Source organism: Anser cygnoides, chromosome 2 (genome assembly GCF_040182565.1).
Source record: "Anser cygnoides isolate HZ-2024a breed goose chromosome 2, Taihu_goose_T2T_genome, whole genome shotgun sequence".
NCBI lineage: Eukaryota > Metazoa > Chordata > Aves > Anseriformes > Anatidae > Anser > Anser cygnoides.
The window spans coordinates 77192719-77208763 of record NC_089874.1 but is presented as its reverse complement, the minus strand read 5'-3'; the positions used below and the strand labels follow the sequence as shown (position 1 = coordinate 77208763).

Below are 16045 nucleotides of genomic sequence, written 5' to 3'. Positions count from 1 at the left end.
GGCATAGAGATGCCAGAGGATGTGCTTAGAATGAGATAAAGCATGGATGACACATTCTGAAAAAATTACTTTTTAGTACTTTTCTGACTGACTTAAATGATCCAGAGTATCAACAGTATTACAAATCAATAATTATTTTATATTAAATTGGTAAAATGTTTATATATGAGTACTTGAAGATATGAGTAAGTACTCGTGCATGTCTATGTAGGCAGCAAAAAAAGGAGTCGTCTCAATATAATAATGTCAAATTACAGTTTACAAATTACAATTTAACTTTAGATACAATTGGATAAGAGAAACTGAAGTAGGGGAAGAACGTATTTAAGTGGTTTCTATTCAACAAGTTAAATCTGCTCTATTGTTACAATGAGAATAAGTGGACTGTAAGCAACTGCAGTGTGTAAGCAAGCATGCTCTTCATCCCAGACGGTGCCGAGGAATCCTGTCTTTCTCTGTTGAACGAAGATAACATGCAAGTATCCTGCGAAGCTTCAGTTCCTGGAATCTGAAAAAGGCTAAGAGCAGAACTTGCTAAGGGATCTCTGATTTATACAACCCTGAACTGCTAAACCTTCTCACAGGGATGTTATTATTTATGTGGTTTATTTATTTTTCATTTTAAAAATACAAGCAAGACTCAACCACCACAATTATTTGGTCATCTATTTGGGTCCATAAATAACAAAAAAAAATGAAGTTTAGGATCAAAATCATCCTTATGCTATGCTAATTAGTCTGTTCTACAATAGTCTGTTTTATCCATCCCCATGTAAAATATATGAATCTAAAACCAGAAGCCATATCCTTATTTTAAGAGACACCATCTCTACAAATAGATAACGGTTAACTGAATAAAGTTAAGGGCTATAATGGGATCTGCTAAACTGTAGGTTTTCTTTTGACAGAAGTGGCAGTCAGTCTGTTAACTCAGTTAATGTTTGAAACTTGACTGCATCACCTCATTGTAAGGAACAACTACAAAATTATAACAGTAGGCATACTGGCCTTTAAAGTGTCTGCAATTTGAGTAGGTCATTTAAATACATATTTTTTTTCTTCTAATTAAATCAGAAGTGCCAGATTTTGAGTGGCAGTGATGCTGTTAGAATTTTTAATTGACTCAGCGGCCTTTGACTCAAAGCAAGGAGTTTCTATTACTGTATGTAATGGGTAAACATGAGAGGAGGACACGTTACAAAAGTGGATAGAGAAAGCAAAGCTAAGCTTACAGGCCTGGTAAGGTTGGTCAGCCAGCCTCCATAGCTACAGCAGGTGCAAGTATATGTCTTTGCCAAGAAACTTTGTGTTGACAGCATGATGGAAATTCATGCAAATAAGTGTTTCGTGTCACAACTCAGCATTTGGTACATGAAAATTATGCTGATTTTGTAAAATTAAACTGTCATTTTATGGAGAGAAAATATTTAGAGTTGCTGTGTTACAGTATTCAATCATGTGAACATAAGTATGGGCAGACTCCAAAATCTTTCCCTCCGAATCCTTGCTCTGCCTGCTACCTTCCAGCAATGCTGTAGCCTGCATAACTCTCACATAACTCTTTCTGCTGCTGAATCTTTTATGCATGTAGGGGCTGAAATCCTGGCATCTCCAACTCTTAAGTCTGTTGCCCACCATGGGGACACAGATTTTACCTCTCTGCTAATATGACATGTTAAACCATCTGGGCAAACTTCTGCTTTATGTTCTATATTGAAATTGACTTTAATCTACTTTCTGCATTCATTTTGTTGGATAGCACCTTGCAATCTTCTCTCTTCCTCTTTTGCTTTTATCTCACAAAACTGATAACTACAATTGGACTGTACTCACTTTAATTAATGATAGCAGTGACCCCAGGATACAAGGCTGCTGGTGCATTTTGTTTTATTATGTTTTACAAAAGTCATGATGCGTTATTAGTTTTGGTGGTACTTTGTTCATAAAGGTTTGCTATTAAGTTTCTACTACTAAAAGAGAATGGAAGAAAATTCTTGCATAACATAGCATTATACTGTTTTTGCAAAATACCTTACCCCATAAGGCTTTATTGCAGTACACTTTTTTTTTTTTTTTTCCCCTCATCTCTCTTTAAAAATCCCTTTGGAAACAAATGTTGCTTTATACAAGTTCCTGATAACAACTTAGAGTAGCTCTAAAAAGCTGATAGTCCTGAAAAGGAGTAATCCCCTTTGAAAATTTAAAGGTTTTATAAGGTATTTTAAGTTTGAAAAACAACTTTTATTTGGAAAATTAAGAAGTAGAAGAGTGTTTTTAAAATAGTTCCTAATCTTGTTTCTGAAATTATTTTTCATTAATTTTATGTGGTTTGTCTTGGTTTAACAAAAAAAAATACTATTTCTGATAGGAAACTTTTCATATAAATTGTCAGTCTTATTTACTTCTCAACAACAACAATAAAAAAATAAATTTTTAATATTTCAGATCTAGCAAGTCAAAAAGAGAGAGCTTTCTACCTTATGATGCTTCTTAATTTGATAATCCTAGTATATTTTACATAAAATGCAGTTCCAATATTTTTCCTCTTTTCTTTGCTTCTATTTTCTACAAACTAAAAGGAAATAATTTCTTTTGTTAGACTTCAGAGAAGAAAGATAGTTTATGTAGTTCCATATATACCTTATAAAGCTTGGATTAATTATGCATCCGTAGAAGTTAAATGACCATTTTCTCCATTGTTGCTGCGTGTTTGTTTGTTTTCTGGTGAGTACTTTGTCTAGTTAGAGTAATGTATAAGCTTCAAATAATGCCAATTGTTTAGAAAAAAATAATTGTTTCTAGAAAAATATAGCAATAAACATTACCAACACTAGGGTTCCATATCATTTTGTTTATAGCTATGACTTTTTTCAGTTACCTGGGTTCTTCTGGGATATATAGAAATTCAACTAGAGTTTTCAGAATGAAAATTAATTCCAGGGAGAATTGAATCTTTAGATTTAGTTGATAAGATGAAGAAAAATCTAATGTATGTGGAGGAGATACGAATTATGTGTCCTGAAGCAGAAGATTGCTGAATTTGATGCTGTTATGCATAATATAATGCCAGGTTGTCAAACTATTACAGTATTTAATGTAAGAAAAGTGATAAATAGCTCTTGGGATTTGTGACTAGAGGGAGCTGTGCATGGTTCCCCAGGCTGACTTACAGATTTACTTTTTGCAAATTGTCTTTGATCATGTTGCTTGAAATATCTCTAAGTTGTTTTCATTCATATCACTTAGTTCAGGTCTGGTTGTATTACAATATTTTCTACCATCCAAAAAAAGGTGAAAATAAACAGCTGAACTATTTCTAAGCCATTTTTCCAGCAGGTACAACTGATATGCTCTAACCTGTAGCGAAGTATAAATTAATCAGATACATTATTGTAGATCATAAGGTCTTTGTAGTAAGAATAAGATAAATTTTCTTGCTAATTTCATTTTCATCTTCAATACTTTCAGTTTCCCCGTCTAACCATGTTGTGGGTTGACCCTGGTAGGCAGCTAAGCACCACAAAGCCACTCGCTCATTCCCCTGCAGCAAGAGAGAGGACAGAATCAGAAGGGGAAAAGTGAGAAAACTCATGGGCTGAGATAAAGAAAGGTTAACTGGTGAAGCAAAGAGCTTTCACGTTGTCTGGCCTTCTTAGTTGTGCTACACTTTTTGAGTACTGTCTAAGAATTCAGTAAGCAGAGACTATTTCTTCCACTGATACCTTCCGTTGGAGGAAGGAGTGCAAAATCTGTATTAGCATCAACTGTGTTTAAAATGTATCCAATCTTAAATCCTCATCACATTGCTCCCCTTGTGCCACTCTCGTGTGCTACCACCTATAACCTTAAGAAGATTTTGGGCCACCTTAGGATTCATGTATTTTTCTCCAAGCCCAAATTAAATCTATAGTTCCAGTTTTGACAAGGGAAAATTTAGAAATGAAACATGGAACAGGGAAGTGCTACAGGCAATGCTTTACATTTCAAAATAAATGATAGTGGCACAGAGTCAAAAAAATAGAAAGTGAGTGTGAGTTTTATACGGGGGTATTATACTTTGGGGAATAATGCTTTATATTTGATTGTTTTTTCAGTGGAATAATAAACTTCATTATCTTGTTTCCACATCTAAGCACTGGACCACTGCTGTTTCTAGAACATGGAAGATACTCCAAGTGAGTACTTCATTTTTATTTTTTTCTCCACTGTAGAACAGCAACTCTATTGTTAAGAGGTTTTTTTGAAGTGAATCTGGTGGTACAGGAAAGGAAACCTGTTCAGGGAAGTAAACCTGAGGAAGCTGTATCTCTAGTCCTGTTCTGCAGAAATGGTTAATCTTGATATAAATTTGGAATAGAAAAGGATTTTTACACTGTATTGCATAGGTTCATTTATGTTAGACTTAACAGTCAATATTTTTCATGTCCTTTCTGCCAATCCACTCTTTGACATGCCTCTAAGGAATACACTTTCATTTTTCTTATGAGGCATACATACAAATACATGTATATGTATACAAACACACACAATGAAATGACAAAAAATAAATGAAAATCTACTGTCCTGAGATTTTTGGTCTACAGACCAAAGCAAATATAGTTGTAATAAAAGCTTTGTCCCACTTAATAGACATATGGTATCATATGAATGACTGATAATTATTTGATTTTTGAAATAAGTTGAAGAAAATTAGAGACCTGAGGGTTTTGCCTTGATTTCCTAGGAGTATTAAAAAAATCTGAAAGCTTGATAGGAGAATTTGTAATAATTGGCTTTGGCATTGCTTTAAGAAAAATAACCTCTGCTTTGTGGGATGGAGTGCTTAATCTTTGAAGAACAAAACTGGGAGGTTAAACTTGCTACCTCCCTTAAGCTGAAAGGGACATAAACTCTAAAAGAAAAGAAAAAAAAAAGAAAAAAAAAGAAAAAGAAATTTAAAAAAATGGTTTTGTAGTTTGGTTGTGAATACTTTAAAAGACTCTGCAGTGTTCTTCAAAATCAGATTGGTCATTGTTCTCTCTACTTTTAATGTTCCTTCAGACAGCAAGGATCTGAGCTTAAAGCATTGCTGAATATGCTGTAATTTTTTTTCAGTATTTGCACACGTAAACAACCCTAAATTTTAACATGGTGTCTAGTCCAGCCTCCTATTCATACTGATCATGAAAGGATGTATGTGCCCTGTGCTAATATGCATCTAAAAACTTGTCCTCATTTTCCAAAGTCTTCTGCATATACAACTTCTGACTAAAAGCATCTTTGAGAACCAGAACTGTTTAATTCAGGTGTCTAACTATAAACTTAATGTCTTGCAATAGCTATTGCATTTTAATAAGGAAGAAAGGTTCTTTCCTTCTCTTCGTCCTTCTTGAAAAATAAGTCCTAAAAATTGCTGCAAAAGATAAGAGACAGAGATAGGGAAGGCAATTAGCAAGTCAACAATAAAGGGGTGAGTTGATCAGTGTGTTGACAAGCTGGAACTCTGGCACAGTATTTTATTATTAATTTAAGTTACTTGAGCCAGCTAGGCAACTGGGATGCTGCACAGCTGCTGACACTCATCTGTGTATTTATGGGGCAATTAGCAATTCCCTCCACCTTTCTCTGCAGGTTCACTTACATAATTGTGGCATGGTTATTTCTCACTAACAGTAAAATATGAAAGTCTCTGTAATTTGTCTGAAAGCTCTTACTTGCATAACTATTTTTCAGTTGTTTCTGAACAAGGGGCTAGTAAGTAGGTCTTTTTCATTGATTAGCTGAGAGCCATTTTAACCACCTTATTAAGAAATAATCACAATAGTTCTTTCTGCTCTGATTGTCTGCTGCTCACAGGAGCTACTGTCCAACCAGGCTGCCAACTATTGCCCCAGATGCTAACTAGCTAAATATTTAATTATAATTAGTGATGCTTGAATACCATGACGATGGATAACACAGGTAACAAAGAGAAGTAGAGCCTCTCTTATTGAGCTGGGAAGGGCCTTCAGAAGGTATAATCCTTTCTGTGTTTGGGGGTATATATCCAAGAGGATGAATTTCTTATTCAGTGCTAATAGAAAACCTAAATCTTGGAACTTTGCTTTTTGTTGTGGTTTAACCCAACAGGCCACTAAGCAGCACATAGTTGTTTGCTCATTCCCACCACCCCAACAGGGGGATGGGGGAGAGAATCAGGAAAAGAAAAGGAAAAGAAAAAAAAAAAAAAAAAAGAAGGCAAAAGCCCATGGTTTGAGATAAAGGCAGTTTAATTAGGACAGACATGAAGTGAAAATACTACTACTAATGATGATGATAAAAAGATATACAAAGAAAGTGATGCACAATTGTGTCCCCCCCTCCCCCCAGTTTTATTTTTCCTGTTGCATCCCCAGCTGTTCTGGCTGTGTCCCCTCCCAGCCTCCTCCTGGCAGGGCAGCATGAGGAGCTGAAGAGTAAGCACTGCTCTGCAGCAACTATAACATTATTGTGTTATTAGCATTATTCTCATCCTAAATTCCAAACACAGCACCATACCAGCTACTAGGATGAAAATTAAGTCTATCCCAGCCGAAACAAGTATATATTTTTCTTTTTGTTTCCTTTTGAGAAAACAGATTTTTTTTTTTCCTTGACTGTCCATCATTAGGTAAACATGTATAGCAGAAACATCATAACAGGTAGTTTATAAATAAACATTTGAGATTTTGGCCGTTGTTTCATTCTGAAGTGGAAGGAAGGACTTTCCAAATGCTTGGCAAAACAGAGGGGAAAAATACAGGGATAGCCCTCTTCTCCACTATTATCAGAGGATGGTTATAGCTCCCTAGTGTGTGACCTTAATGCCACTGCTCAAGAAGGATTCTTGTTTTCATATGGAAGGTGAGAAGTGTGTTTGCCAGGCTCTTGTCTGGTCTCTCTTGCTTTGGTCCTTACCAGAAATTATTTTCTGTCCATGTGTCTGAATAAAGCTAGTAAATATCATATTACATCTGATAGTTGAATAGATGCAAGTTGTGAATCAATGAGAAATTCTCATTGGTCACGTAAGTTTGTTGCATTGTGTTTTGTCTGCAAAACCAAAGGAATAGCAAAACCAATAATGGTTGATGTAGTCTCAAAAGTGCAATTTTATTCTGTTTCTAAGTTGAAAGATTTGGCTTTTAATGCTCTTTAATGCCACAAACCATACAAAAATGTGTATATGCATCAAAAGGGGTAAAAACAAAGAATTGGTTTAGTTCTTTTTGAAATGGAAAATAAGGGTCTTCCTGGGGATAAAACCCTCCCAGGAATTTCAAAAGCTCTAACATCACAGAAATTTTTAGCTAAAGTGAAGCAAAGTAATAAAAGCAGTTCAGCTGAAATTTCTCTAAGCGATAAGCTTTTACTGTCTTTCATATCATCAATTGCTTTTAACACCTTACTAACCACTAAGTAAAGCATTTTATGGTGAATTAATTGTTCACTTTATATTTCTGAATAATCTGTCAAAAATGATGAGAAACAATTTTATGACCTCTGTTAGAGAAAGGTAGGAAGCTGAGTAACTTTTTAAAGAATATTAGAGATATAAATGAATTAATTTACATATATGTTTTGGAAAGCTGTCTGTGCAAACTGAACTTTCTTTACTCGTGTATAAAAATTATCCAGATAAAATATGTCACCAACCATCTTTTGATTATTACATTTTTGACAAAATAAATATGATCCCAAAGCATTACAATGTACAGCAGAAAATTATTTTTTTTCATATAAATATTATAGGTGTGATAAGTGAGCTAATTTTTATGTTCACTAGATAAAAAAAAGATTTTCCAAGTAACGTTTATTTGGTATATTTAATATTTTTTAAAGTGCCTGACTCTTTATTGTCATTGATCTGTATCTATTTAGAGATAGATCATATTTGACCCCTCAAAGCATTCTAAGAAGTTTATTAGGCACTTGAAATCTGTAGTTGTTCAGAAAAATCAAACAACTTTTATTTAGAAGTTCACAACATTCACCTATATTTTGGTCTCCCATGTCAACAAATGCAATTGTTATTAATAATAAATGTAGCCTAGTGTATTTGTAAAAAAGAAATTAGGAAAATAATTGAAAACTGAACTATAACCATTTCTAGAATTCCCTGCGACTTGGAGGAAGAGAATGGAAAGGATCCATGGAGAGATGATGTTTGACAAATGAGAGTTTGTTTTGGCTCATGTACCACCTTGGTGTGAAGAACCAGTCCAGTTCTGGGCTTTCCTTTGCAAGATACAGACTTATTGGAGTGAATCCAGTGCAGGGCCGCAGTGTTGTATAAGAAACTGGATTGTCTTTCATATGAGGCAAGGCTGAGAGAACTGAAACTGTTCTGCCTGGAGAAGAGAAGGCTCAGGGGATCTCATCAGTGGGTGTAAATACCTAACAGGAGGGAGAAGGTCCAGGGTCTTCTCACTGGTGCCCAGTAATGAGACAAGAGGAACTGAGAACAAATTCAAGCACATGAAATCCCATTTCAACACAAGAAGACACTTTTTCCCTGTGCAAGGGTCAAACACTGAAACAGGTTGCTCAGAGAGTTTGTGGAGTCTCCATCTGTGGAGGAATTGAAAACCCAACTGGACATGGGCCTGGGCAACCTGCCATAGTTGACTTTTTTTTTTAGCAAAGGAGCTGGACTAGATGGTACTACCCAGTCTCAATCATTCTGTTTCTGTGATTCTGTGGAGAACCACACAGTGGATCACACTTGACCACACCCCAGAATATATGTAGAGAAAAGTATGTGTTTATTTCCACCAAAGCAATAGCTCCCTCTGTGCTTTTTTAGTGCAGAGTGTTAGCCCTCCTCCTGGCTTACTCTTTTGCGCAGTACTCCATTTCTACCTGGAGTATGTGTGTGTGTCCTTTTGGGCTGTGTCTTCTAGTAAGACACATGAGCCTTTCACTCATTTTAGGAAAGAATTTGACTTAGGTAACTCAAACTAAATGTGTCAATCCTTCTACCTTTGGGCCTGAAGGTATTTTTTTTAGTACAATAGAAGGACTGTGCCCTTAGCGATTACAGTATATCTGATTGATTGACTGCAATCTATAATACTGCAGGTATGACATTATCCTCTCTTCATAATGCTGTTCTTTCTGAGTTCAGCTGAGGTGCAATTTCATCAGGGACTATTTCAGCACTTTGTATCACTGAGCTTAACCTTAAAAAGGCATTATTGATTTCCTTTCTAAACCACAGTTTTACAAACTGCAATAACTAGACAAATGTATGCTAATTATAAAAATAAAAAAATATATGCAATAAACAAGCTGCTTATTACATGTCTTGAACTAAGTTATATAAATCATAAGCCACCTGTCCACTCTACACTTGCATTTTTACTGTGGCATGGAGGGATCTCAGACAAAAATAAGTGGAAAACTTTACTTAAATTGCAAGCACAAAAGAAAAACAAAACTGCCTTTTATGAAAACTGAGGATATTGGCTGTGATACTTTTTGAAAATATGTGCTTTATTTTAATTAATGCTGCTGTATCTGACTATTAAAACAATGCAAAGTAGTAAGTTAATGGAAAAGCATAATATGATGATATAATTTCTACTCTAAGTTAAATCAGTGCTAACTGAAAATGTCCTATGACTCTTTATGGACATTTTTCTTTTTGCAAAAAGTACTCTGAAATTGTAAATAAGCTTTCAAATATTTATGAAATTTTGTATTTCACATTTTAAGTTGCCTGTTCCTTGTACTTTTTGTAATGCTGGGAGATGGGGCATGTATGCACGAATGACAAAACAGAGGCAAAAGAATACTTACCCTTAATTGAATAACTTAAACATATATTTGCATGACTGAAATTATGGAAATATATTAGCACAACCTAATAGAGGTTCACTTGTCTACTATTTTATATGGGGAAATAAAAGGGTCAGTGAGAGAAAGCTCCAATAATTTCCGTTTCTAACTGTGAGTGCTATACAGATGGCAAACCCTGTCTTTCTTCTAATGAATTGTTTTCTTCTCCTTTTAATTTAAAATTTAGAAGGGCAGGAAAGAAACTGAAGGGAAAATTATTTTCATAAGTAAAAATCACATTTATTTCTGTGGTCAAGGCATAGATTAAGGCTGCTGTAGTAATCTGCATGACCTCATCTGTTGTCTACATTGGGCCATAATTGCTGAAATTCACAGCAAGTATGTGTTATAAAATTACTTAATTCATTAGTCTGGTGTTTGGGAACTGAACAGTCACACATGAGAGACATGAGAATTTATAATGATGAAAGTCAGGCAAGAATGCTGTTATCTTCTTTGAGACTGTAAAATGTCTTGTGGTTGGGAACACTTTCATGTGGACTGGAGAGTGGAATGTTTTGCTAGAGTGAAAGGTTTCTTGAGGAGAAATTAGCTATTCACAGACAGCTCTGATACGTGGTAAGCTTTAATGAAACACGTCTGTTTCTGAACGTCAAAAAACATTTGAGGATTACTTTGGCTGACGTTATTTGTAGATGACTGAGCTCTCTACTTAGAGCTTCTGTCAGTCTAACCAGAACCTGCTTTGGTTGTTGTGATGACCTGTTTATCACATATCTGGTCCTTGTATTCTGATGCTGTAATGGGAATACATTAACAAAGAAACAAAGAAACCTGTCAGTTTTAAAGAACAGAAAAAAAGAAAGCCCTAAAATAACTCTTGCTCACGTTCTATAACTCATGAAGGATTTTTTTTTTTTTTTTTTTTCGCAGTTCATCAATCACCACAAAAGAGTCATAGGCTCATTGCAGCTGCTGGGCCTAACATAACATATATAGGTTGGTAAAAACAAGTCAAAAACAGTTGTGAAAAGAGATACATTACTAAGTATAAGAGCTATATATTATTAAGCATGCTATTGAGCACTGGTATATGCCTAGTGTAAGATAGGTAATTCCAGAATATTGAGAGGCCTGAGCTGACCATTCACACGGTTAAGATAGTTGATGGGTTATCTGTTGGTCCTATTGTCTCTGGGTCTATCTGTTAATATTCATGAGATTAACAGCTTGAAACTTGTTGGGCAAACCTACTGTCTGTTATTTTTCCCTGAGAATGCTGACATCCTCTGAAATTACGAAAGTCAGTACTGATAGAACAAACCTGTTAACTCTTCAGAAGACCAAAAATGTAAGATTGTGGTTGAAAATACAAGCTAAGCTGTAGATTTCCATAGTCTGTTAAGGAAAGACATATTAAAAATTAAATTCTTACTAATATTATAAGATACAGAGACATTTAAATTTATTTTATCCTAATTGCAATAATTGGCATTGTAAGACCCTTATTTTCAACTTTAAGTGTCTGAGGTTATGCATCAAGTTTATATTAATGTTATATGGAGCAACTTTGTTGTTATTATATTATAATAATATATTATTATGTAATAATTGTGCCATTGTATACACAATGCACAAACTTGAAAAAACAAATGCCTGCAAGAGCTCTTACTTTAAAATATATATCAACAAACAGGTTATGTAATTTAGTATATACATGTAATCCCATAACATAAGAATCTATAATGGGTAATATCAAATCTATTATAGTCAGAGTCTGACCAATAATAGAAAGTATTTTAATAATGGGATCTTACCGTAAGTATGTTTGTAGTTTCAAGTAATTGCTGGAATTCTTGACATTTTGGGAGAAAAAACAAACAAACAAACAAAAAAAAAACAAAGACCCTAGGGAATAACAAAATTGTACATTACAGAGCACATAAAAAATGTGGTTGCTTTCATTTCAGTCTCCCATATTACTTACAAAATTATAAATATATCTGAGTTGCCTGAGATCTATAAATTCTTTCCTTAATTATATTGTCAATGCATTGAAAGGCTTTGTTTTCTTTGCCTTTCTCTCATTTCCCACATCTCATGTATTCATTCAAAAACAAAACAGAAAAGGGCAGCAGAATGAAGGATGGTTTCCTTATTGTCCGTGCTTTAGCACTGACATTGACAGATTCCTACCAGAAATGAAAATGTTTGTAATTTATCAAAAATAAAGATTCTAGATCATTGGTAAACTAAGTATAGATTCACCGTAGTACTTTCCTGAGACAAGACCAACATAGCATGATACAAGACAGAGCAAAAATAAAATAGATGATGTTAGTTCATCATCTGATCATCATCTTAGAGGAAAGGAAACTTTGTCCTATTCTGAGGCATTTTGTTTCTTAATTTTAACTGATGATTAAGCTGCAGAATTGCATTATATATTTACTGGGTAATACTGGCCTAGGTTTTAATCTCACTGAAAGAAGCATTCATTTTTAACCTGTAGTGAAAATTTCATTTTACCTGAGTGGATATTCAAGGGTTCAATGAACCGTGGAGTCCAGTGCATCGGCTGACGTGTTTTCATTTTTATAATGAAAGTTTCAGGGTTTTTTTCCTTTTTTTTTTTTTTTTGACATTCTTGTCTCTGATATTCTTATGCATGTCTGTGAGTTGGACATAGTGTCATTCATGGTGACATTCCCACAGAGGATGATGGCTCAGTGGCTTATATTTAAGTCATAAATGATCTGCTGTAAGTATTGCTAGTGGTGACAAAAGTGACACGTTAAGTATAACTGTTTGTATATGGAACTAGTTAATTGTTTTCTATTCACAAAGAAGATTTTTATATATTTTTTCATCATTTAATTTTTCTATAACTCTCAACATTATACAGTTACATTTTTTTTTGAAGTATGTATTATTTATTTTTGATACGCTACTGAGTAATCTTAAGTAATCACTTTTTTTGTATGTTAACAAGCCCATTGTTAAAGCATGCATGTGCGTCTATAATACTTTATTAGTGTAGTCCTCAGAAATGCCAGAGATAATTAGACTGCTCTCCACTTCTAGGCACTTCATAAATATGTCTATTGGATACCCATATAGTATATCACAATTTTTTTACTGTAATATATCTTTGTGTGTCTACCTTCCCATGAATGTGCTACAAGGACAGTCATACTCAAAGACCAGGTACATCATCTCACTTTGGTTTTATGCCAGTAAGAAATTCAGCAGAGCATTCCATATTCATGTTAGTATTACTCCTGATGTCTATAGGAAAAAAAAAGGAGAGCTAAAGTCACCTTATTGCAGGAGGAAGACCAGCATCTGCTTGTTCTCCTACAGTGGATGACAGCTATCTCCCGGAAATACCAAGATCTGTGAGATATGTACCCATATTTCTCATATTTTATGGTAGTGCTCTCATCACTACACTCCAGAGTATTCAGGGTTGGTAATTGTATTGGTTCTCGGTTCCTCCTGTTCATCATCAACTTCATATAAACTGAAGGAGGGACTGAGATTCAGGTATTCAACTTCATGAGTACTCAAACTATATAGCTGGAAAGCCATTCTAGCTTTCTTTGACTTACTGTGTCCCATCCAAGGGGAGACACAACAGTAACTATTTTATGTTATGGACCATGTTAAGACTCCAGTAAGTCAGATGCTTTCTTAGCATCTGGGACCTAGTGAGATGAAGCATGCTTTTTTTTTTTTTTTTTTTTTTTTTCACCTCTTGAGAGTCGCCTGGCATGGATTCCAGATGACACACTTGCCAAATGGGTTTTGTGGCCACAGAGGTGCGACTTGCTCAATCATTCTGTTGAAACTTTTCCAATTTGGAGGATGGACAGACTGAAAATTACTCTCCTTAGCAGTTCAAGGTTTCTAATCTGTTCACTTGTAATCTCCTTCCTAACCCCCATTTTGATGTTTTGAAGTAGTTCCAACTTAAGCTAAAAAAACACAAGGTGTAAAAAAGGAAGAATTACAGCTATTTCCAAGGTGTCTAGATAGATTTTGAAGGGCAAGAAGGTCAAATTCACAAAGATATATAGACATCTAGAGTCTAATCAAATGGGAATTGTTTAACTAAGTACCTTTGAGAATATCAGTGGAACTAATTTGCCTAAGGTCAGAGAAAGAAAATATATCAAGGTGAGAGATGAACTGAGATTTTCCATATCCTGCTACCATTCGTTTAGCCACAGGATATATCATTTCAGGTGCTTTTGCAGTTAATTTTAATAGATACTGACAGTATAGATATTTTCTTTTCCTGTTGTTGCATTTTCTTATTTCAAGATATTGCAGAGAAGTGAAGTTAGATGGTCAGCTGTTACAGCATATCCACTTTTATAGATCTTAGCTGGCTTTCCATCTGGCATGGATCAACCATTTTACAGTACTGCCAATTTTTTTCAAAACTCTTTACGAGTAGGAAGATGGTTGTTCTACATTAGCTGTTGTTTCACATAAGCAAAAGCATTCTCTAGGCTGATGGATTTATGATTAAGGTGGCTGCAGAAATGTTCCCACCGTCAGTGCATAATGGATACTTTGTCAGTAAGCAATTTGCCTCCATTCACAGAGGTGCAATTACTGTCTTTGCTGGACTGAAGACAGTTTTGAGTGCTTCATGGAGCTTTAGTGTTTCTAGCTTGTCTGCATACGACAGTAGTTAATCCACTGTCTGATCCAAGTGGATACCTCATACAGATCAAAGATCATTTATAATTTCCTTTCAGAGGCTTCTCTAAATCAGGCCTTGTGTGCATAGTAGTGACTGTAGAGGATGTATGGCTGTCCTCTCTAGAAGGGACGACCTTTACTGGGCTTGGTGAAGTGACTTGTGTCAGGTGTGCTGTGACTCTCTTTGACTGAAGATTATTGCAGTAGCGATGGCATACATCAGCTTTGCTATTCCTATAGTGTTGCTTTGCTCAGGCTGTTTAGATTAATGGCCATACAATCCAGGTCAGTATCAAAATTCTTGCAGGAGCACCATTTGTACTGTATTTTGTTATTCTCAGTAAATGCTCTTGGTAATGATATTTAATTCATCATTTGCATTTCATGAGGTCCTTAGCCTGGCAGGTTTGGGGACAGAGTAAATAGGATCGAGATTACTTAGGTACCATGTTTTAACAGATTGTCCATGTTTGTTGTTGCATCACTTCACTTTTTCAAACTGAGAAAGTGAAAAAAATGAAATCTCAGTGTATAAAAGCATGTGTGTAGGTAAATTCATTTGGGGGATCTTGCCTCTGTAGCTCTCTTTATGAATTAAGTTAGTCACACAAACTGGTACTTAAATGCGTATAACATAATCTGCAGAAATGACTAGCAAAGGCTAATCTTGAAAAAAGCAAGATGCAAGAAAAAATCTGGCATTCTGTACTTTCATATTGAATGGGAAAGAGATGCATTGCAAATGCAAGTGTGTGCACAACTCTCTTACTAGATCTCCTCCTCTCTAAGCATTAAAGGAAATAATTCTTTAGGAATTTTAGGAGATGTAGTACCATACCTTTCTTATCACTGAATATTCTTATTGGATTTCTGAACAGTTACCTCCTTTTCCTCGTAACAGTTTTCTAGGTAAATGTATAGAAGGGCTTTTTGATTTAAACATTTAATGAGTGTATGACAACATAAAAGCACCAAAACAGACTTAGGCATCATGGCTGGAAGACTAACGCCTAGCTTAAAAAAAAAAAAAAAAAAAAAAAAAAAAAAAAAAAAACAGAAAACCAGAAAACACAGACTAAAAGAAACACTAGTCTTAGCCTTTGAATCGCTGCACAAATGCCAACTGTGTTATTAAATATATTCTGTCAAGCCGCTTCCACCAGGCTTCCTCCAAAGCCAGCAGTGAAGTGTTGGGGAAGGAGAGGAGGCAGGGAGAAACTGTCTGCCTGAGTCTGCTGCTGCTCAGGTGTTTGCAGCAGCAAACTGGCATGGTTTTCTTGAGTGCTGAAGTGCTGGATTCTCTTCTAACAGCTGAGTTTTAAAAGTGAAAATTATTCCTGGTGAACTCTTTTGCAGCTGATGAGGGTGTCTGTGCTGCAATCCTATACAGCAACACCTATTAGCCTCCCATTTTTTTCTCTGACCGTCACATTCACCCATGTTTTGAAGCTGCAGGGAATGAGGCAAGTGCTGGCATTGCTCTTTGCTCTGTAGCATTCTCTCTCGAAGGCAGTCCAAGCAACCAACAGAGAAG

The 16045-nt window shown here is 35.3% G+C and overlaps 1 protein-coding gene across 13 annotated transcripts in view; it reads left to right on the top strand.

The window, feature by feature from the left end:
• CDH12 (cadherin 12) overlaps nt 1-16045 on the top strand; it is a 564885-nt gene that overhangs the window by 387695 nt on the left and 161145 nt on the right. Inside the window, exon 5 of one of the 13 annotated variants that reach the window (XM_048047682.2) lies at nt 4134-4175. The exons of the other annotated variants lie outside the window; for them this stretch is intronic. The gene's annotated coding sequence lies outside the window, so the exon portion shown is untranslated. The remainder of the gene's footprint in view (nt 1-4133; nt 4176-16045) is intronic. 13 annotated transcript variants of the gene reach the window in all.